The sequence below is a fragment of the Engystomops pustulosus genome, chromosome 4 (genome assembly GCF_040894005.1).
Source record: "Engystomops pustulosus chromosome 4, aEngPut4.maternal, whole genome shotgun sequence".
Taxonomy (NCBI): domain Eukaryota; kingdom Metazoa; phylum Chordata; class Amphibia; order Anura; family Leptodactylidae; genus Engystomops; species Engystomops pustulosus.
In genome coordinates, this window is record NC_092414.1 from 163,284,168 (window position 1) to 163,305,929 (window position 21,762).

The 21,762-nt window shown below is 43.1% G+C and overlaps 1 protein-coding gene across 2 annotated transcripts in view; it reads left to right on the top strand.

Annotated features, from left to right (window-relative positions):
- Positions 1-10,354: 10,354 nt before the first annotated feature.
- LOC140127554 (creatine kinase U-type, mitochondrial-like) overlaps positions 10,355-21,762 on the top strand; it is a 96,747-nt gene continuing 85,339 nt past the window's right edge. Inside the window, exon 1 of one of the 2 annotated variants that reach the window (XM_072148388.1) lies at positions 10,355-10,454. The gene's annotated coding sequence lies outside the window, so the exon portion shown is untranslated. Of the gene's footprint in view, positions 10,455-16,676; positions 16,881-21,762 lie in introns of those variants that run through there. The other variant, XM_072148389.1, reaches the window with a different exon arrangement.

Genomic DNA, 21,762 nt, shown 5'->3' on the forward strand with positions numbered 1-21,762 from the left:
TTTCATTTTTCACTCCCCACCTTCAAAAATCTATAACTTTTTTTATTTTTCCATGTACATAAAAAATGGCTTATTTTCTGCGTAACAAATTGCACTTCAAATTGGTGGTATTTAATATTCCATGCAGTGTACTGGGAAGCGGGAAAAAAATTCCAGATGCAGTGAAATTGGTAAAAAAAACGCATTTGTGCCGTATTCTTGTGGGCTTGGATTTTACGGATTTCACTGTGCACCACAAATGACACGGTACGAATGTACGATTACAGGGATACCAAATTTGTATAGGTTTTATAATGTTTTCATACATTTACAAAAAATTAAAACCTCCTGTACAAAAATTTTTGAGGGGATTTTGCCTTCTTCTGGCGCTTATAACTTTTTTATAATCTGGTGTACGGAGCTTTGGGAGGTGTCATTTGTTGCGGCTTTTGATGACGTAATGTTATCATTTTTAGGACTGTGCTACCTTTTGATCACTTTTTATAGAATTTTTTTCTTTTTTTTTAAATGGCAAAAAAGTGCCATTTTCGACTGGGTGCGATTTTCCGTTACGGGGTTAAACGCAGTGAAAAAATGTTACTCTATTTTTATTTTTATTTGAGTTTTTAGGGGGTTTTTTTATAATTTTTTTTTACTTTTATTTTTTACTTTTTATTTTTACTATTTTTCAGACTCCCTAGGGTACTTTAACCCTAGGTTTTCTGTACGATCCAACCATATACTGCCATACTGCCATATGGGGATTTTACTCCTCATTCATTACAATGTGCTGATAGCACATTGTAATGAATAGGTTAATCCGAAGTAGCCTCGGGTCTTTGGAAGACCCGAGGCTACCATGGCGATGGATCGCCGCTCCCTGATGACATCACAGGGAGCAACGATCCTCAGAAAGATGGCGGCGCCCATGCTGGCAGCTTTGCCAGCGGAGATCAGCGGTAAAACACCCGCGATCGGTGCTGGAATATGCAGCAAAGACTTACCGGCTATGGAGAGGGCTCAGCCCGTGAGCCCTCTCCATGCACCCACACCGGGCATGTGATGTAATACTACGTCCCATGTCGGTAAGGGGTTGAAAATTTGAAATCATCTTGTTTTCAGGCAGATTTACCACCTGAATTACTTGTTGAATAACATTTCCCATCTACTTTACATTTTCATAATTTTTGAAATGTCTGGATAATTTATTTTGATATCACGTGGCTTACAAATTGAACAACGCTTTTCTGTATTTTCAAGGAGAGTCCAGAATTGACTATTTTGGGGATCATTATTGTTTGTAATGAAATTTTAAATATTTAACATCAAAACCCCCTATATAATCAGCCCATTTTCAAATCTGCACCCCTCAAACTATCAGAAACAGCTTTTAGGAAGATTGTTAACCCTGTGAGATCTTCATAATAATTAAATCAAAATGGAGGTGAAATTTAGAATGGTCCGATTTTGTTGGTTATGTGTTCAATTAGCCCTAAAATTTACACATTCACAAAAGATTAAAAGAAAAAACCCATCTTATCCCCTTCACGCAGCAGGATGTACTATAACATCCTGGTGCTGAGGGGGGTGTATGGAGAGGGCAGGGGCGTAACCAGCATGGGCCCCATAGCAGACCTTTCAATGGGGACCCCTTCCCCTTAAAAAATACATGCATATTTATACACATATATAACATATACAACATACACACAGATGTACAGCATATATACACACACACAGTATATACAACTGGTTATCACGGTACTAAACTTTTTTTCTTGTATATTCAACATACACACATCCAGCATATATAACATACATACAAATACCGCATATGGACATGGTGGCAGGAGACAGCACAGGATGTGGTGGTGAGAGACAGCACAAGAGAGGGCTGCAGGCCGCATGTGAGGTGGGTGGGCGAGCCGGGCCGCATGTGAGGTGCGTGGGCCGGTCACCAGCAGTCTGGAGAGGGATAGCCAAATTATAATTTGCTAATGATGTACCCTCGGCCTGTCCCACTACCTCCCCTGACGTTTCCGAGGGCACATCATAAACAAACTATAATCCGGTTGACCGTTCCCGGCCCGGGGGCCGCTCTGGCTTCAGGGTTCTGGCTTCCGAAAACCATTACATGGTACTTTGCCTGTCCATCACAGGGCCCCCTGATCCCAGGCCCTGTAGCAGCCGCTACGGCTGTTGTTACACCACTAGGAGAGGGCTAACAGGCTGAGCTCTCCATACACAGGGGGTGTAATACAACTAAAGATAATAGAAGTTCGATGTCCGGCCTTGGCATACTCCCGTATTCACTAAAGCATCACAAAGTCAAACAGGTGTCAGTGCTTGTGGCACTCCCTGTGGCAGTGTCTAAAATGAGGAATCTCACCACCTTCTCGCAGGTTGGAAATAGAAGATCCCCTAGGTTCCTTGCATCAACCTCCGTCTTCTTCCACTGGATCTAGGTGTGATCACTGCCTCACCTCCTTGTCCGTGGCACACCACTAGCCCTGTGTCAGGAAGTCACAAACGGATAGTGAAGATCGCCAAAGTAAAGGGAAAATAAATTTTATTGTATATACTCACAGCATTAGAGTTAAAAGCGTGCATATCATAAAAACATCAAACACCTTGCCCGACCTAGGTTTCGCCTCTTCAGGCTTCTTCCGGGGCATGCCGTCTCTAGGTCTGTATTATACATCAAATCATGACCAGAGGCTTATGCCAAAATCTGAGCTTGGTAATCGTGTGGCCTCTGTAAACAGCGGGTCTTTAGGGGTGTCCAAATAGTGACACCTAGACATGACATGCTAGGGTAAAGACTGCAAAAAACTCTATGGGCCACATTTATCAAAAGTAGTGCAAACTGCACTGTGTGCAGTCTGCCTGTGGAGTGTGCAGGGTACGCCAGATTAATCAAAAGTGGCACACGATCATTATTAATATGGTTATGTCTGCACTAACTTTTTTTTGGTGCACCTTTAAAATAGAGCATGCAACACAATTATGTTGAGTCGCAGTAATAAATGTGCAAAAATTTGTGGTGTGGTGGACACAATGCAGCAGGAACACAAAGGGGCACATTTACTTACCCGGCCCATTCGCGATCCAGCGGCGCGTTCTCTGCACAGGATTCGGGTCCGGCTGGGATTTAAGATGGTAGTTCCTCCGCCGTCCACCAGGTGGCGCTGCAGCGCTGAAAATAATCTTAACGCCCCGGAATGCACCATCCCATAGAAGGTGAAGGTGAGCGCTCCCCAAGCGACACATTTTCGGTTTTTAAATGCGGCGGTTTTTCCGAATACGTCGGGTTTTCGTTCGGCCACGCCCCCCCGATTTCTGTCGCGCGCATGCCGGCCCCGATGCGCCACAATCCGATCGCGTGCGCCAAAAACCCGGGGCAATTCATGTACAAGCGGCGCAAATCGGAAATATTCGGGTAACACGTCGGGAAAACGCGAATCGGGCCCTTAGTAAATGACCCCCAAAACTGCCACAGATACTTTATAAATACATGCGTAAACAGTTTGCATTTTCTTTTCAGTGCAAACACTTTAATACATGTAGCCTAAAGGACTAATTAAAGTTATGCAAAGTTTGCTGAAAGGTCAGACAAACTTTTAGGGACACTAGACTTAATTGTGCTTGCAGGAACAGAGCATGAATTTCCTTACATATGTCTATACAATAGCTTGTTATATTTCATATTTAAAATAAAGGCTGTTAGGTAATGCACCAGTAGATGGCACTTGAGCTTAAAATATCTAGTAAGATATAAGTAGTTTTCAATATAATAGAAACATTTTCTATTAAAGGAAACCTACCTATTAAGGTAGATCCTGTGGCAGGCCGATAACTTTTATAAATTTAAATTTCCCCAATATTAAAATTTCCTAAAGAGGCAACTGGGGTGTGGAGTAGCCGGAGCTGAGGCTACACGGCGCGGCTACTCCATGCCGCAGTAGCATCTTGTGTTCCACCTACCAATGCATCTTCAGCACGCAGTTCCTGGTAGCTGTGCGCACTCGTCTGTGAAGCTTGGTTCTGCGCATGTGCAGAACGCAGGCCACCGGCTGCGCAGTCTTGGCTCTGAAGCCGGTGATACTGCACACATGCAGAACCCAGCTTCAGAGACGAGTGCGCACAGCTATCAGGAGCTGCGTGCTTAAGATGACTTGGTAGGCAGAACGCAAGAGGCTACTGGGGCATGGAGTAGCCGTGCCGTGTAGCCTCAGCTCCGTCTACTCCATGCCCCAGTAGCCTCTTTAGGAAATTTGAATATTGGGGGAAAGAATTAGCCCTAAAAAGGGCTGTATTACTATACATTAGAAGAACCTGCCACCGGATCTACCTCAAAAGGTAGATCCGAGGTGGTAGGTTGCCTTTAAAGACAAGTGACCACGGGACAAATTAGAATATTTTACCAGTGCCATTTGACTAATACAACATACATTAAAGTGACTAAAGTAAGCTTGTGTTCACACATTTAAAAATATATATTTTAACAAACAAAACATATGGAAGGATTCAAAATAAGGACCCCCAAAATAGGGACCTGAACATAGAAAATGAGACAAAAATATGGTTGTGTTACCCAATTTTATAGATGTTTGTATTCATATGTTAGAACACATGGATACCTATAGCTAAATAAGTTTATTAATCACATCTTCCAAGGTCATAGATCACACTGTAAACTGTTCTATGCCTCCTTTCACCACCCCAAACTCAGCAGGGGCTTGCACTTTGATTCAGGAGCAAATTAGAATTTTTCTCCTGGCCCCTGTCACGGGTGCTCCTGTGATCCTTGTCTTGGATCGCAGGAGCACCCGTGTCTCTCCGTGTACCCCCAGAGCCCGGCATCGCTTACCTCCCCTGGCTCCAGGGGTAATCTCCGCTGCTCCCGCGGCTCAGCACTCGCTAGGGTGCGCGTGCGCCGGCTCTCTAAGATAATTGGCGCTGGCCTGATATACATTTCTGCCTCTTCCTGTGACCCTTGCCGGATCTTCAAGCTTCCCCTGAAGAGAAAACTCTTCTGTGATTCCTGCGTTCCTGTGATTCCTGCGTTCCTGTGTGCCAGTCCGTTCCTGTATTCCTGCGTTCCTGTGTGCCAGTCCGTTCCTGTATTCCTGCGTTCTTCTGTGCCAGTCCGTTCCTGTATTCCTGCGTTCCTGTGTGCCAGTCCGTTCCTGTATTCCTGCGTTCTTCTGTGCCAGTCCGTTCCTGTATTCCTGCGTTCTTCTGTGCCAGTCCGTTCCTGTGTTCCTGACCTGCGTGCCAGCTCCTGCGATTCCTGACGTGAATCCTAGTGTGCCTTCTTGTGCTATTATCCTGCCGTCACCCCAGGTACAGACTGTCTCCTGTATTACTACCTTGGCACCCACCCCGGGCTAGTTGCACCTGTGGAACGACCTGGTGGTATCCCGGGTGCCACTTAGACTCCAGTCCTAGGTCGGCTAGTACCATCTCCCGCGTTAGTCCAAAGGGTCCACAGACTCCCAGCCCTGACAGCCCTCTCCGTTCCTGAGATATGAGCCTTGGTGCCTGTCTATTCAATCTTCGGTATTGTCAGAGGGGAGGAGCTGCAGCACAGGTGGGGGTGTGTCAATATGCTCATCTTCTATTTCACCATCCCATCGGCGGCAGACTGTGTCAGAGAACTCTCTGCCCGCTTCGCACTCCTGGCATATTCGCTCTGCCCTGCCAGGTGTCCGCAGCTGCTCGGCTCTGCTGGACACACTGAACACAGCATGATATCACGCGGTCCGTCTAAGCAGTAACAGCCCCTTTTGGTGCACATTTTTTCTGTCTTGTCAGACACAGTGCAGACGCGACACAAAACTGGTGCAGACACTTCAATAAATGTGGGCCAATGTCTTATATATAGAAACTTTGACATCATCATGTAATCAAATACATGTACTTAATTATAAACATGTGATCAGCCAGTTACTATAACTTCAGCCAGTTACTAGCCTATCAGCTGCCTTACTCTGCACATATCTGATGTATACTGCCATGGAGTCTTAGATCACATGATCTTCTAGGGAGCCGCCATCTTGATTTAAGGCAACTTGCCCACATGCATTAACAGCACTATATAACCTATTATAGTTTAAATACAACTTATATTTATCAGCATAAGTTTTAGCACCATGTACCTGTATATTACAGTCACATGTGCTTTCTACATTTTGCCTAAATAACTTAGTCACCTCAGATAGCTTACTTTGACTCCTGGTTCGTCTATAGCCTACGGCTTATTAATCGGGTGTAGCACATATCAAGTCAGGCAGAAGCTATATTTTGCAACCACTGTTAAGAAATAATATATATCTCAAATATATCTGTAACATCTTTGGAGATATTTGGGCTTTTACATTCTGTGTTAACCCTTAAAAATGCAATTGTGAAGAAATACCTTCCAGAAATAAAACTAGTGGAGGATGCAAAGGTATATAGGAGATTAGACAGAGATTCTAAATTTGATATAGCAAACGAAATTAGAAAGCTTTCTCAGGATGCAGTAGATGGTAGAGTTATAGATGAAGACATACAGAGGTTTCTTATTGTGCCACATTCAAGAACCCCTGTGATCAAAAGTACATAACTCCAAACATAAAATACCAAAAAGGAGGAACCACTATAGTATAACAAACCAAGTTTACTTTATTGAATTAATAAACTTAATAAAATCACTCAGATATCCTTAAAACATTGTAAATACAGTATTCAGACGTACCCTGACAAAGAATTGATGACTTGCATTAATGATCCTCACTTATTCAAAACTGTAAAAAAGTTGCTCATGTTTGAGGAATACATACAAATAAATACATGAATTTATATAAATAAAGTGCAAGTGCATTCACAAATGTATATACCAGGACCCATGGGACAAGGAGCTGCCAATATTGAAAAAATGTCCGTATACATATACAATATGACAAATGTCCATATACATACTAGACTGAGTAGCCTGACTGATGCCTAAGTATAAAGTGCCTGCAAAGGCACGGGTCAGTATTCAATCCAAAGAAATGACATAATGGGGCAGATTTACTTACCTAGTCCGGTCGCGATCCCGCGGTGCGTTGTCCGAGGAGGATTCACTAAGCTCGTGCGCCCGAGTTCCTGCATCCGTCGCTTCTGCGCTAGGTCCGCCGGAGTTCACCTTCTTCTTCCCGGTGCTTGAAAGTGTGTGTCTTGCGGCACAATTCTAAATGTTAAATCCTGCACGTTGTCCGAATCCATCGGTTGATCCAACGGCCCACCCCCCGATTTCTGTCGCGTGCAAGACGGCGCCGATACGCCAAAATCCGATCGCGTGCGCCAAAATCCCGGGGATATTCGGTGCAAAATGGAAATCGACGAGAAACCCGACGAAAATGCGTCCAACAGACCCTTAGTAAATGAGCCCCAATGACTACATATGGCACCAACATCTTACCCATGAGTTATTGCAAGTCACCTCCCCAACGTACGTTTCGGCGTTACACGCCTTCCTCCAAGGGGTGATGTACAATCAGTTCTGTTAGCTATAAAAAGGATCCCATAATCAATGGGGTACTAGGCTTACCATGTGTGCTGAATAAATGTAATGCGGCTGTCAAATAATTACGCATGTGTGTAGCTCATCACCTAATCTCGCGAGAGCCGTTTCTGCTAAAGCCATGCTTTAGTGAAATCAAACATCTAACTCCAAATATACAAAAATCCTTGGAGAACCTGCCCAGTCATCTGATAATTTTGAGTTGACTCGATCTCTAGCAATATAGCTTTTTTTACATAGAATACTGAGATAATATGCCATACGTGCATCATCATATATTAGAGATTTTCTGTAAAAACTGTGAGCCGTTAAAAGTCCTAAAGGAAAAGAAATATGGCTGGTATCATTTGATGTAACCAGCTTATAGATGTCAATACAGCATGAGAGGGGAGTGGAGGTGGTAAAAGTTATGCTGAAAGATTCTTATACCAATGGTTGTTAACATTTTATTATGGATTGTTTCAAACTGATTTTGAAACTAAATAATTTTTTGTTAAAGGATGAATTTTTCCTCCAGATACAAGGTACCACAATGGAATCCCATGTGACCCCCACATATGCAAACATCTACATGCGGTACTTTGAGGCATGGAGAATCTAATGTATATATCCCACCACTTTGGCTATGTGTGCTATTTGGAGTGGTACAGGAAATAAAGTTTTGAATTTTTACAGGGAACTTAACACCATAGATCCAAGTGTGAATTTTACAGTAGTATATTCTAGAAAAAAAACTACAATTTCTGGACATCCCGGTGATGTTGAGCAAAAACCCAAAACCCAAATATTTTAAAAAACCAACAGAAAGGAATAATGTTGGACTATCGAAGTGGACATCAATATAGTATGATATTCAGTTTACCTAAGAGTCAGATGATGAGAGTGAGAAGAATAGTAAGTAATAAAAATAAACTAAAAAAGCATTGGAAGAGGAAGCAGGGATGAGGGTCCTCCATTCTCCTCTTCCTGTGGCCTCCTGTTGTTCATTTTCCTCATATTGTGGTCTCTGTCCTTCACTTCCCGCATACTGTGGCATCCTGTCCTCCATCATCCTCTTACTGTTGCATCCTGTCTTTTACTGTGGCTCCCTGTTCTCCATCTCCTTTACACTGTAGCCCACTGTCCTCCATACTTCTCTTACTGTGGCCTCCTGTCCTCCACCCTCCTCTTACTGTGGCCCACTTTACTCCATCTCCCTCATACTGTTTCCCGCTGTCCTTCCCCTCCTCTTACTGTGGTGTCCTGTGCTCCACCTCTTTCATATTGTTGTCTCTGTATTCCATCTCCGTCATACGGTGCCTCCTGTCCTCCATCCTCCTTTTCCTGTGGCCCCTTGTCCTCTGTCCTCCTCTTACTGTGGCCCCCTGACCTCCATTCTCCTCTTCCTGTGGCCTCCTTTCCTTCATTCTCTTCTTACTGTGGCCTCTTGTCCTTTATTCTCCTCTTACTGTTGCCTCATGTCCTCCACCCCCTCATATTGTGTCTTTCATCCCCCTCATATGATTTGTAAAGCATTACACTACACTAGGGAATTCGATGACGCTTTATAAATAAAGATAATTTGTATAATACTGTGGCATCCTGTCCTCCATCCTCCTCTTATTGTGGCCTTCTGTCCTTCATCCTCCTCATATTCTGGCCTATGTCCTTCATCTCCCTCATACTGTGGCAACCTGTCCTCCATCCTCCTCTCACTGTTGCCTCCTGTCCTCTATCCTCCTCTTTCTGTGGCCTCTTACTTCATGGTCCTTTTGTTGAGGGTGCTTTTATTGATGCAGGTGATTGGTTGCATTTAAAGGGAACCCGTCACCACTATTTTCACAAATACAGGTAGTGGCAGGTTCCTATAGAGCTCTAGTAACTATCTGACACCCTGCTTTTAGCTAAAAATTGTTCCCCTCAGATCCCCATAAAATCAGAGTTATAATCTTGCCTGGTAACTATGCAGCTTTCGAGCGAGTCCATGGGGGCGTGGCCTAATGTCATGTGACCAGGGTGACATCATCAAAGGTCCTTGAGCTACTTAATATGAAAACTATACCCCATGTACATATATGACCACATAAAACCATCACAGCAGCCTCCATGGACTTCTACTCCTCTGCATGCAGGCTGCTGTGATTTCATGTGATAAAACATGCTGTGATTTCATGACATATATGCTTAGTGTACAGTTCCTAATGCTACAAAAGCTATAGGACCTGCGATGATGTCACCCTGGTCACATGACATTATAGCAGCATACAGAGATAGGCATGGGGAGGAGCTGCTGGATTCAGCCCGAGGAGGCCACGCCCACCTGGACTACATGTAGCCATGCTTAGTTACCAGATAAAACTATAAAGTTGAATATATGGGAATCTCAGGGGCATAATTCTTAGCTACAAGCAGGGTGTCAGATAGTTATTAGAGCTCTATAGGAACCTGTCACTAGCTGTATTTGTGAAAATAGTGGTGACGGGTTCCCTTTAACAAAAAATGTACAATAAATGGATGCAAAAAGACCTCTAGCCCTATAAAAATACATTAATAAAATTGCCCTATTAACCATGGTAATATACATGTAACATTAACAAATAAACATATTTTTTATTTTACTGATTCAAATGTGTTCTTAGAATGGCAGAACAAAAGAAGAGATGTGCCCTCTGCCCCTCTGATATAATTGAAGAAAAAATATCATACAAATATGACAGATGACTCTGGTACAGTAAGATAATATACTGCAAGGAAAACAATCATTCTGTGTTTTAATAGAAGGCTCTTGGCTGTAGATGTGACTGTGTGTCATGGGAGGTGTTACAATGCTTGTGTATAGAGGAAGGTATCCAGGTTTAAAAGGTACTTCCTAGCATAGAGATTGTGCCATTCTGTACTGCAAGCAGAGGAACATCACCATCCATAACCACTGTGAAGGCACCAGGTAGGAAACACAGGGCTGAAAAACCACTTTATGTTATCTGGAGATTGATTTGTATTGCTGATAAATTCACAATGTATCCACATTACTTTGTTATTTTTGTAAAATATTTAGCTTGTGGTGAGTTTTTTCTCCAAGTAAGTTGGCAAGAACTAAGAACTGTGCAACAATTTATCCTCATAAGGAATTTATTCATACAATGAATTCTAGATGTATTTTATCAGTAATTTATCAGTATTGCGCCTACTGTATCCATCCATTCTAGGGTTACATGATATTATTTGTGTGCCGTAGGGATATAAAATTGCAATAAAATTATGTCTGGCATTTGGTCGCTTAGTTGGCTTGGGAATCCCAATACATTTTTTGTGCTTCTCAGTTCCCCACACTTTTTGGGCGCAATTTGTGCCGCACATTTTGACCCACAAAAACACAAATCTACCAAGTTATATTCCAGCTTCATGAATGTGGAGTCATGTCACACAGTTTTCGGTTGTGCTGAAATAAATGTCCCCTCTTTGTCTAGTACGTAATCTGCACACACTGCAGATTATGTACAGATTTTGTTGCCAAAAGTAGTAGTGTAGTTCAGTAGCATTAAAGTGAAAGTGATTTGGAAAAAGCAATATAGATGATGCGTTTTTTCTGTACAGAAATTGTTGCTCAATGCGGCAAATAAAATAGTGTCATGTCATTTTTCTTGCCCCTTTTTGCATGTGTTTTCTTTTACATTGGGGTCTATGGGCATGTGAAAATTTTCCATGGTGCGGATTTGAAGCAGATTTTTGCTTGAAAAGATGTCCAGTGAAACAAAACATGTAATAAAAATAACATGTGGAATAAACGAATGAAAATCTGCATGAAAAAATGCATTACAAATAACATAAATTATAAATAACATGACAATCTGCAATATGGGCAGATACCCTTATAGGACACAGTTCTTGAATACAGGTGTGTAGTTACAGCTCCTGTCACTGCCACCCAAATATGTCTGCATGACTTCCTGAAAGCAGTAATAGATGTTATATTGCCACCTAGGTTTAGACCGAAGGTCTTTGTAATAGTTTATCTCTCCTGACTGTAGGTTGCAGAACCACATGTAAACATAATGCATACCTCCCAACTTTTGCGGAGGAGAAAGAGGGACATTCTTTTACCCACAGAAGGCACACCCTAGCCACGCCCCTAACCACACGCTGGCCACGCCCCTAACCTCACCCTGGACACGCCACTGCTCATACCTCCAACACATCCACTGACACCAATGTATATATAGCAGCAGTATATATATGTATCCACTGCTGATTAACCCCACTGGAACCAATGTATATTTATGTATATAATTGGGGGGCATATTCCACTCCCCCTAGACAACGAGCGTGTCCCACCAATAGACAATGAGCATGCTCCCCCATAGACAACGAGCATGTCCCCCCCCTAGACAACGAGCATGTCCCCCCCTAGACAACGGGCATGTCCCCCCCCCAGACAACTAGCGTGTGTCACCCACTAGAAAACGAGCATGTCCCCCCTCCCCATGGCTGCGTGCCCTTTTTTTGTGTGTTTGTGTTAATTGTGTCTTCCAGGACCGTGCCTGCCGTGGACTACTTTGGATTCGAAGGATTAAGTCGATGACCGACATTTCTAACAAATAAAATGGTCAACGAGGGTGTGTCTGCGTTTTTTGTTCAATTAAATTTATAATTGTTAAAAACGGTGTGATTTATTTTTTTGCGACACTTTTCATAGTTTGCCATAGTAGTGGTGCCGGCTACATGACGGTGCTCATTACTAAGGGCTGCCTTAGTGTTTGCCTTAATTTTTTTGGCAAACTCACACTAACGCCCATACCATTAGGGAAGAGCCGGGTACAAACCAGTAACTGACCGTCTATAGATGGGGCGGCCGCAGGCTGTTATTGTTGTGCTGGAATAGCCCCCTAACAGTGGCAGGCTGCTGCTGCTTTTTTGTATCTGGCTGATTTGAAAAATAGGGGGCGCCCCATGCCGTTTTTTCCTCCAATTTTTGGCAAAAACATGCGTGGGGTCCCCCCTTAAAAGGGGGCTCCCAGGCTGTTTCCCCCATTTATTTTTGGAATAACAGCATGAGGCGCCCTCTATTTTTCAAATCAGCCAGATACAAAAAAGCAGCAGAAGCCTGCCATTACTGAGCTGGGATAGCCCGCTGTTAGGGGGCTATTCCAGCGCAACAATAACAGCCTGCAGCCACCCCAGTCCCTGACCATCTATAGACAGTCAGTTACTGGTTTGTACCCGGCTCTTCCCGGCACCCCTGGTGGCGGTGGGTACCGGGGTAATGGTATGGGCGTTAGTGTGAATTTGCCAAAATTAAGGCAAACACTAAGGCCAGCCCTTAGTAATGAGCACCATCATCTAGCCGGCACCACTACTATGGCAAACTATGAAGAGTGTCGCAGAAAAATAAATCACACCGTTTTAACAAATATAAATTTAATTGAACAAAAAGGCAGACACACCTTCGTTGACCATTTTATTTGTTAGAAATGTCGGTCATCGACGTAATCCTTCGAATCCGAAGTAGTCCACAAGCACGGTCCTGGAAGACACAAATAACACACACTGTGGCGGATGCACTGAATTATTGTGACATGCTCCGTGCACCCGCTCAATAAGATGTCCCCAAAATGGTATTAATGTGAATGTCATCTCATACCGCAAAAATGACACCTTAAAGAGAACCTGTCACACAGAAATTCAGCACTAGATGCTAACTAACACTGCCGCGCTATACACTACAAACACCGGACCGCTCTTAAAGTGGCGTATTAATGAGGGGGCGGGATTGTGGGCGGTGACTGCCGCTTGACACGCGGCAGTCCCTGACAGCCTATGGAGCGAGCGGGGCGGTCAGGGGAAGAGGCAGCGCCTCGGACCGCCCCCCTCATGAATAAGTAGACCCTTTGAGTGCGGTCTGGCGTTTCTAGGGTACAGCGCAGCAGTGTTTGTTAGTATTATCGGAGGTTTCCGGTAACCCTATCAGTATAATACCGCTGCGTCTGTCTTAGCACTAGGAGCTGCTTACTTTAGTAACATCTCTGGGTTCACACGTTGCGTTTTGCCTGTGTTTTCATTGCGTTTGAAACACATTACAACAGCTGAGGAGAGGCGATTTGCCTAATTACATTACTGTTTACGCTTGTTAACGCATGCATTGAGATTGCGTTTAGAGCGTGTTCTGTAAACGGAAACGTTAACAGTAATGTAATTAGGCAAATCACCTCTCCTCAGCTGTTGTAATGCGTTTCAAACGCAATAACAACGCAGGACAAAACGCACCATGTGAACGCGCCCTCCTAGTAATGTTTTTCAGGGTGACAGGTCCTCTTTAAACAGCTCTGCACACCGAAGTATAGAAAAGTTATTGGCCTCAAAATATGGCAAAATGAAGATTTTTTTTCTACAAAAGATTAAATTTTTTTAGAAATCTAAAACATAATAATTCTTCTATAAATGTGGGGTCTCTGTGATTGTACCGACCAAAGATTTGGGGCGCACAGTGAAATCTGTAAAAACAGGGCACAAAAGAAAATTACGCAAATGTGTTTTTTCACCAATATCACTGCATTTGGATTTTTTCTCACTTCCCTGTACATGGCGCAGAATATTTAATACCGTTACTAGAGAAGACAATTTGTTACACAGAAAACAAGCCGCACACAGCTCTGCACATGGAAAAATAAAAAGTTATAGAATATTGAAAGTGGGGAATGAAAAATGGAAACGCAAAAATAAATAAGGGCCTGGTGGTTAAGGGGGATCAAGACCCCATAACGGCTGTCTGAATGAGCCTTACGGAATAGGACACAAATGTTGAGTGGATCAAGAGAGAGTCCATAAAAAGATTAAAAAATATCTCCTCCCCAATGGTACCATGTAGGGATCTGTTCAAACTGTTGCATGTCTTCATTCGGCTGCCTCAGTCCTCTTTTTAGCATAAATAAGGTAAGGTAGATTTATGGTGCACATCAAATAGATTCAGCAGGTTAAAATTAGTGTAGATTCACATTGGCGTGTGTGCTGCGCTTCCATTGCACAATCGTTCTGTATTGTCACTGTTTTGCTTTTGTTATGTCTCCGCATCTGCAAAAAAAATTAAAAATTCATATATAACATTGGGTTAACCTTTCTCATCAGTGAATCAGTAAAAAAAAAACCAGACCTGTCAGTTTTTTGGGGTTTTTTTTGCAGACACATAGGGGTGTTTGTCCCATTTATCATATGCCGGCGCTTCTGTGTGTGATTGCAGTCATACACACCCCTGTCACACTGGATCCATCAAGGCTTAGGCCTCTTGATAAATTTGCCAGGCAGCACTGGGCAAATCTACACCAGGTCCAACTTGCAATGCGGTAGAATTTGCAAGAATTTGCGATTATTTAAATCTCCCCCACAGACTTCTATTACCTTCTGTGATTTGAAAAATCTGAGAGGTTTGAAAATTTTTCCATGGACAATAGATTTATGAAAACACCCATTGAAAACAATTCATCTGATGTGCACTTTAGACTTACCTTTCCATAGATCTACCTTACCTTATTTAGGATATAAAGAGGGCTGCCGACACAAAGTGAAGACACACAACAGTGGCTTGATGTCAGTGTGAACAGACCCCTACATGGCACCATTAGGCAGGAGATTTTTTTTAAGCTCTTTTTTATGGACTCTCTTCAGTGGTATATGGCATAGTGAGGGGACTTTTCACAGGATTATCTGTTTCTTTGTGAAGTTGCAGCTTTTTAAAAAAAAGTTTTTTAAAAGCTTTTAGTGTTTTGGGAATTGCACTATTGCCTTAGCTCCATCTAAAAACTGCTGTACGTTGGCTATGTAAGACATTTCCCTATGTGTTATTTAGATCAGCATTTTTTACGTCCACGTGCTATCAGTTATTTTCGCTGATGACTTCCTATGGCCTTATTCAGACATCAATGAAAAAAAGCGCTACTTTTTCACTTATGTGGACAACTTACTTCCATAGAAGTCAATGGATCTGGAAAGAAAGCATTTCGATACCAGCCATGAAGGAGGGTGAATTTTTATGCTGGGAACCTGTTTTCTTGTAGTTTCTTTTGCCAACCATCTTTTTTTATGTAGGTGAAATAAAAATAAAAATTGAATGGAACTCACCTCTTTTTTGTCGCTTATTCCTTAAAAAAATAAATAAATAAAAAGGTGAGTGCTATTCACTTTTTCTATGACTGTAAGTCTCACTGGATGTTTATTCCTTACCACGAAGCCACTTTTCAGCCACTAAACATGGCCCATTTTTTCAAATATGACACATAAGGCCAACTTTACTTACCCATCCTGCACGATCCCCGAAAGTGCATTGTCTGACCGGAATGCACATCTGCGATTCACTAAGATCGTGCGCCCGATATCCTGCATGTATCACTTCCCCGCTCAGGTCCGCCAAAGTTCACCTTCTTCTTCCTGGTGCATGTAAATCTTGCGACACAAATTGAATCTTAAATCCCGCACTCAGTCCGACGGCCCGCCCCCTGATTTCTGTCGCATGAAAGCCAGTGCAGCTGCATCAAAAAACGATTGTGTGCGGCTCAATCCCCTGCTAAATCCCTGTCACAGCGGTGCAAATCCCGAAAATGTCGGGAAAACCGACGGAAATGCAATCCGTGGACCCATAATCTAAAATGTGTCCCTATAAGTGGTTTTAACTCTGGAATGCTTTAAGATACCCAAGTGCTTTTGAAATAGTTTTCTTGTGACACTTTGTACTTCATGTTAGTTGGAAAATTTTGTTTTGCATTTATTTATGAGAAATCAGATATTTGGTGATCTTTTACGAAATTCAAAATGTTCTACTTTTTCCACACATAACAGCAAAGAAACTTATTCACAGAATGTCTACCTTATGTGGACATGGTTTTTTATGCATCCGCTAATTTTTGTAGGATGTTATGAGGCTTTGAACTTTAGGCACAATTTTTCACATTTTCAAAAAAACACAAACTCATGCTTTTGAGGGACCTGCTCAGCTTTCAAATCACTTTGAGAGGTCTAAATAATAGTAAAACTCCATAAATTACCCCATTATAGGAACTACACCCCTCAACCTACGCAAATCAACTTTTATGAAGTTTGTTAACTATTTAATTATTTTACAGGGGTTACATCAAAATCGGATGCAATTTTGAAATTAAAATTTTTTGGGCTAAATGAATGTGTTTTTCATAAAATGTATAAATACCAAAACGCTCCACAAAGTTTGATACCCAATCTTGAAAGTATATGTGGTGGTAAACTGCTTTATGGGCACACACCAGGGCATCGAAGGGAAGATGCAGGAATTTGGGCGCACAATCTTAGTGAATCGCAGCAGACCCGAATCCTTGTCGGACAACGCACCGTGGGATCACGACATTACCGGGTAAGTGAATCTGCCCCAATATCTTTATTCTATGGATCACTACGATTACGGTGATACCTCATTTATATATTGTATATACTCGAGTATAAGCGGTAGTGCGAACGGCAGACCCGTAGTTAATGAGCCCCTATGTGTTTTTCTTGCATAAATGAATTCTGGATATGAAAAAAATAACATGAAAAGAAGAATCCTGCATTATTTGTTTCTGTTATAATCATGGCAAATTGTTCTGGACATACTTTATTACCTTCAGACTTATAGCATAGCTGTTGTCAGAAGGCTGTGTTGTGGAATACAGGGCTCCATACCAAGGAAACCAAAATGTACCTTTATTATGTTCCAGGATATACGTGGCTTATGTTGAAATAATTGTCTTTAAATGTGAAGAATTTCAAGCAAAATATACATAATATGGCATTCAATAAAATAAATGCTATAAGGTCTTGTGTACTTTAAATGTGTGCGATGGGGGTGGGGGGGGGGTATGGAGGACATGGGAGTTTTTTAAATTTGAAATAAATGCATGACAGAGCTGTTTCTGAGGGTGGGGGGAACCACTTTGCACTGGCCACTCCCAGGGGATTAGGGACACAGCTCTGCATACAGAAATGTAAACTTTCATCTAACTTTTTCTTCTTTATTTGAAAAAGCCAGTTTTAATGTAAAAACTCTTTGTCAGTGTAGGGGGGCAAGACAACCAGACAGTGAGCCCTAAGGCTGAACCCCCCCCACTGTCCCTACCTACTTGCCTCAAGACAGCTCTAGCAACTGCGGACAACCTCGGTGGCGGTCCCTATACTATGTAAGTGACACACGTAACAGGACAAGACAGACAACACAATAAGGGGTAGTCGACAAGCCAGAATCAAAACCAGAAGAATCGCAGTACAAATTCAGTGGGCAAAAAACGGTAGTCAAAAGTCAGGCAGAGGTTCGGCAACGATAACAGAAGGTACAAAGAGGTCACAGGGAAATATGGGGAGCTGGGATATCCAGGTAAGAACAAGACAATAGCCAGCACGCAATTGAGCCACTAGCTGCCTTATAAGTAAAGCTGGAGAGACAGACAAGAAGCTGATAGGACTAGTGCTGATTGGAGCTGAAATCACCTGCATCAGTCCAGCAAAGACCAGGTAACTCATTAACTGCTGGACCAAAGTCATCGGGTGTGTCCAGACTCCAAAGGCACAATTCACATTGCACATTACTGTCAGAACTTGCTGCACCACCGCAATCGGGCGTGTCAAAACCCCTGAGACACAATTCACACTGAACGGTTCTGACAGTACCCCCCCTCTTATGAGGGGCCTCAGGACCCTTAATCATTGGACCAGGCTTAGAAGGATTATGTAAATGGTACCGCCGGACCAGACGGGGCGCATGCATGTCCTTAGCAGAGACCCACGTGCGCTCCTCCGGTCCGAAACCCCTCCAGTGGACCAGATACTGTAAGGAGTCCTGTACCCAGCGGGAATTCAAAATTTTCTCCACCTCATACTCCAATTCCCCCTGGACGATGAGTGGAGCCGGAGGAGGTGAAGGCAACACCGGTGGCACATATCTTTTAAGAAGAGACTTATGAAACACAGGATGGATACGAAGAGCATTGGGTAGTTTCAACCTAAAGGTTACCGGATTAATGATTTCCACAATGGTATAAGGTCCAATATATTTGGGTGCCAGTTTCCCTGACTGCACCCTAAGTTTCAGATTTTTAGCTGAAAGCCAGACCTTCTCACCTAGTACATATTGCTGGCCAGATATACGTCTTTTATTAGCATGTCTTTGATAAGACTCTTGGGCTTTTACCAAGTTCTGATGAGCTTGGGCCCAAACTGTGCACAGTTTAGAGAAAATGGCCTCGGCTGAGGGATTAATAGATTCTGCAGAATGAACAGACGAGTACCTGGGGTTAAAACCATAATTACAGAAGAATGGTGACATCTTAATAGCACGTTGTTCATGATTGTTTATAGCAAACTCTGCTAGAGAAATGAAGTCTTTCCACTTATTCTGAGTATCAGCCACAAAACATCTTAGAAATTGCTCTAACGATTGATTGGTCCTCTCTGTCTGTCCATTTGTCTGAGGATGGAATGCAGACGAGAAGGACAGAGAGATACCTAATTTGCCACAGAACTCTCTCCAAAACCTAGCCACAAACTGGACACCCCTGTCGGAAACAACATTCTCAGGCACCCCATGAAGACGTAGAATATGATTAATAAAAAGTGTGGCGAGTGTGCGAGCGTTAGGCAGTTTACGTAGTGGAATGAGATGACACATCTTAGAAAATCTATCCACCACTACCCAAATGACTGTCTTACCCTTAGATAGTGGCAAGTCGGTAATAAAATCCATAGAAAGATGCGTCCAAGGTCTCGTAGGGACCGGTAGAGGATGTAACAGACCCTCGGGTGGCCTACGAGGGACCTTGGACCTAGCACAAACCTCACAAGCTTCGACAAAAGCCTTGACATCTCGAGCCCAAGATGGCCACCAGTAATGGCGTGAGAGCAGATACTTAGTACCTGCCACACCTGGATGACCAGACAAAACAGAACTATGAATCTCTTCAAGAACTCGGAGTCGAAGGTTAGGCGGTACATACAACAAAGAGTCTGGAGTGTTATGAGGTGCTTGACCCTGAGATTCTGCAATCAGGGTCACCAAGTCAGGTTGCAAAATAGACACTACTACCCCGGGTCTTAAAACAGTATCAGATTGAGTTCTGGGGGAACTTTCTAAATCAAAGCTACGAGACAAGGCGTCAGCCTTGATATTACGGGAACCAGGTCGGTAAGTGACTTCAAAATCGAATCTGGTAAAAAACAAAGCCCATCGGGCTTGACGTGGCGAGAGACGTTTAGCATTGTCTAGGTAAACCAGATTCTTATGATCAGTGAGTACCACCACCTTATGTTTGGCACCTTCAAGGAAATGCCTCCATTCATCAAATGCCAACTTGATGGCCAATAGTTCCCTATTACCGATATCATAGTTACATTCAGCTTGAGAGAACTTCTTTGAGAAGAACGCAATAGGTCGCAGGTTAGTGAGAGTGTCTGATCCTTGGGACAACACCGCTCCTACCCCTACCTCTGATGCGTCCACCTCCACAATAAATGGACGTTCAAAATTAGGTTGAGTCAGTACTGGGGCCTCTGAAAAACACTTACGGAGCTTGTCAAATGCTCGGATAGCCTCATGAGACCAGTTGACAAGATCTGCCCCCTTCCTGGTGAGATCAGTAAGTGGTTTGGCTATAACAGAAAACCCCTTAATAAATTTCCTATAATAATTAGCGAACCCCAGAAATCTTTGTAAGGCCTTCAAATTATTGGGACGTTCCCACTTTTCGATGGCCACCACCTTAAGGGGATCCATACGGAAGGAATTAGGGGTGACGTAGTAACCCAAAAAAGAGACCTCCTGGATACCAAACTGACATTTAGACAACTTAGCAAACAGACTGTTTTGTCTAAGCAGTTCCATCACTACCCGAACATGTTTTATGTGTGAAGCCCAGTCGGGAGAAAAAATCAAAATGTCATCTAAGTAGACCACAAGAAAACGACCTAGATGCTGACGAAATATATCATTCACAAAATGTTGAAAGACCGCCGGGGCATTGCATAAACCGAAAGGCATCACTAGATATTCAAAATGACCCTCTGGTGTATTGAAAGCGGTCTTCCATTCATCACCCTCTCTGATTCTAATCAAATTGTAAGCCCCTCGCAAGTCTATCTTGGAAAACCATTTGGCCCCCACAATTTGGTTAAATAAGTCAGGAATCAGGGGTAGAGGGTGTTGATTCTTAACAGTGATTCTGTTAAGTTGTCGATAATCTATACAGGGTCGTAATCCCCCATCCTTCTTTCCCACAAAAAAGAACCCTGCTCCCAATGGGGAGGAAGATGGGCGAATGTGACCCTTCTGGAGACTTTCCTTAATGTACTCCCGCATAGCCTCCCTTTCTGGACAAGACAAGTTAAAAATACGACCTCGAGGAAACTTGGCACCGGGAATTAATTCAATGGTACAGTCGTATGGTCTGTGTGGCGGCAATCCGTCCACAGCTTTTTCATCAAATACATCCGCATAATCGGACAAAAAACTCGGAATACCCTCTTCCATGGAAGAGCACTCAGCAAAAGAAACCACCTCACAATGGGAGTCACATTCAGTACCCCATTTTACCAGTTCCCGGTTTGCCCAATCAAAAACAGGATTGTGCTTCTCCAACCAAGGCAAACCTAAGATCACATCAGACGACAGGTTATGCAGACACAAAAACTTCATACGTTCCACATGAACTGCCCCCACCTTAACCTCAAGGCAGGGAGTGATGTAACGTATATCCCCCTGAGCAAAGGGGGCTGAGTCTGCTCCTGTGACATTAACAGGAGATTGGAGCAGAAGGGGACACACCTCTAGACCGGAAAAGAACATAGGGTTAACAAAATTAGCAGAAGACCCCGAGTCAATCTGAGCATAACCAGAGATGTTTCTCCCTCCCAAAGACAATGAAATAGGCAATAATAACTTATTCTTATTGGTGAAGGTTACCTGTTCGCCTGAGTGACCCCCTCGATAGTCACTCAGGCGTAGAAGTTTTCCGGCGGTGGTCCAGGAAGGGATGGACATTGCCGGACTCGATGTCCTGCTTTCCCACAGTAGAAACATAAGTTGTTCAACACACGATATGCACGTCTGGTCTTGGCATCAGTAGAATCCACTTGCATAGGTTCCTCTGATGGGGATATAGCAGAAGGGGAAGGACTAGGGTTGGTAACACGAATAGGTGAAGGTCTAAAAGCGTCTGATGTACCTCTCTCCTTTAGCCTGTCTCTCAAGCGTCTGTCAACTCGGATAGCTA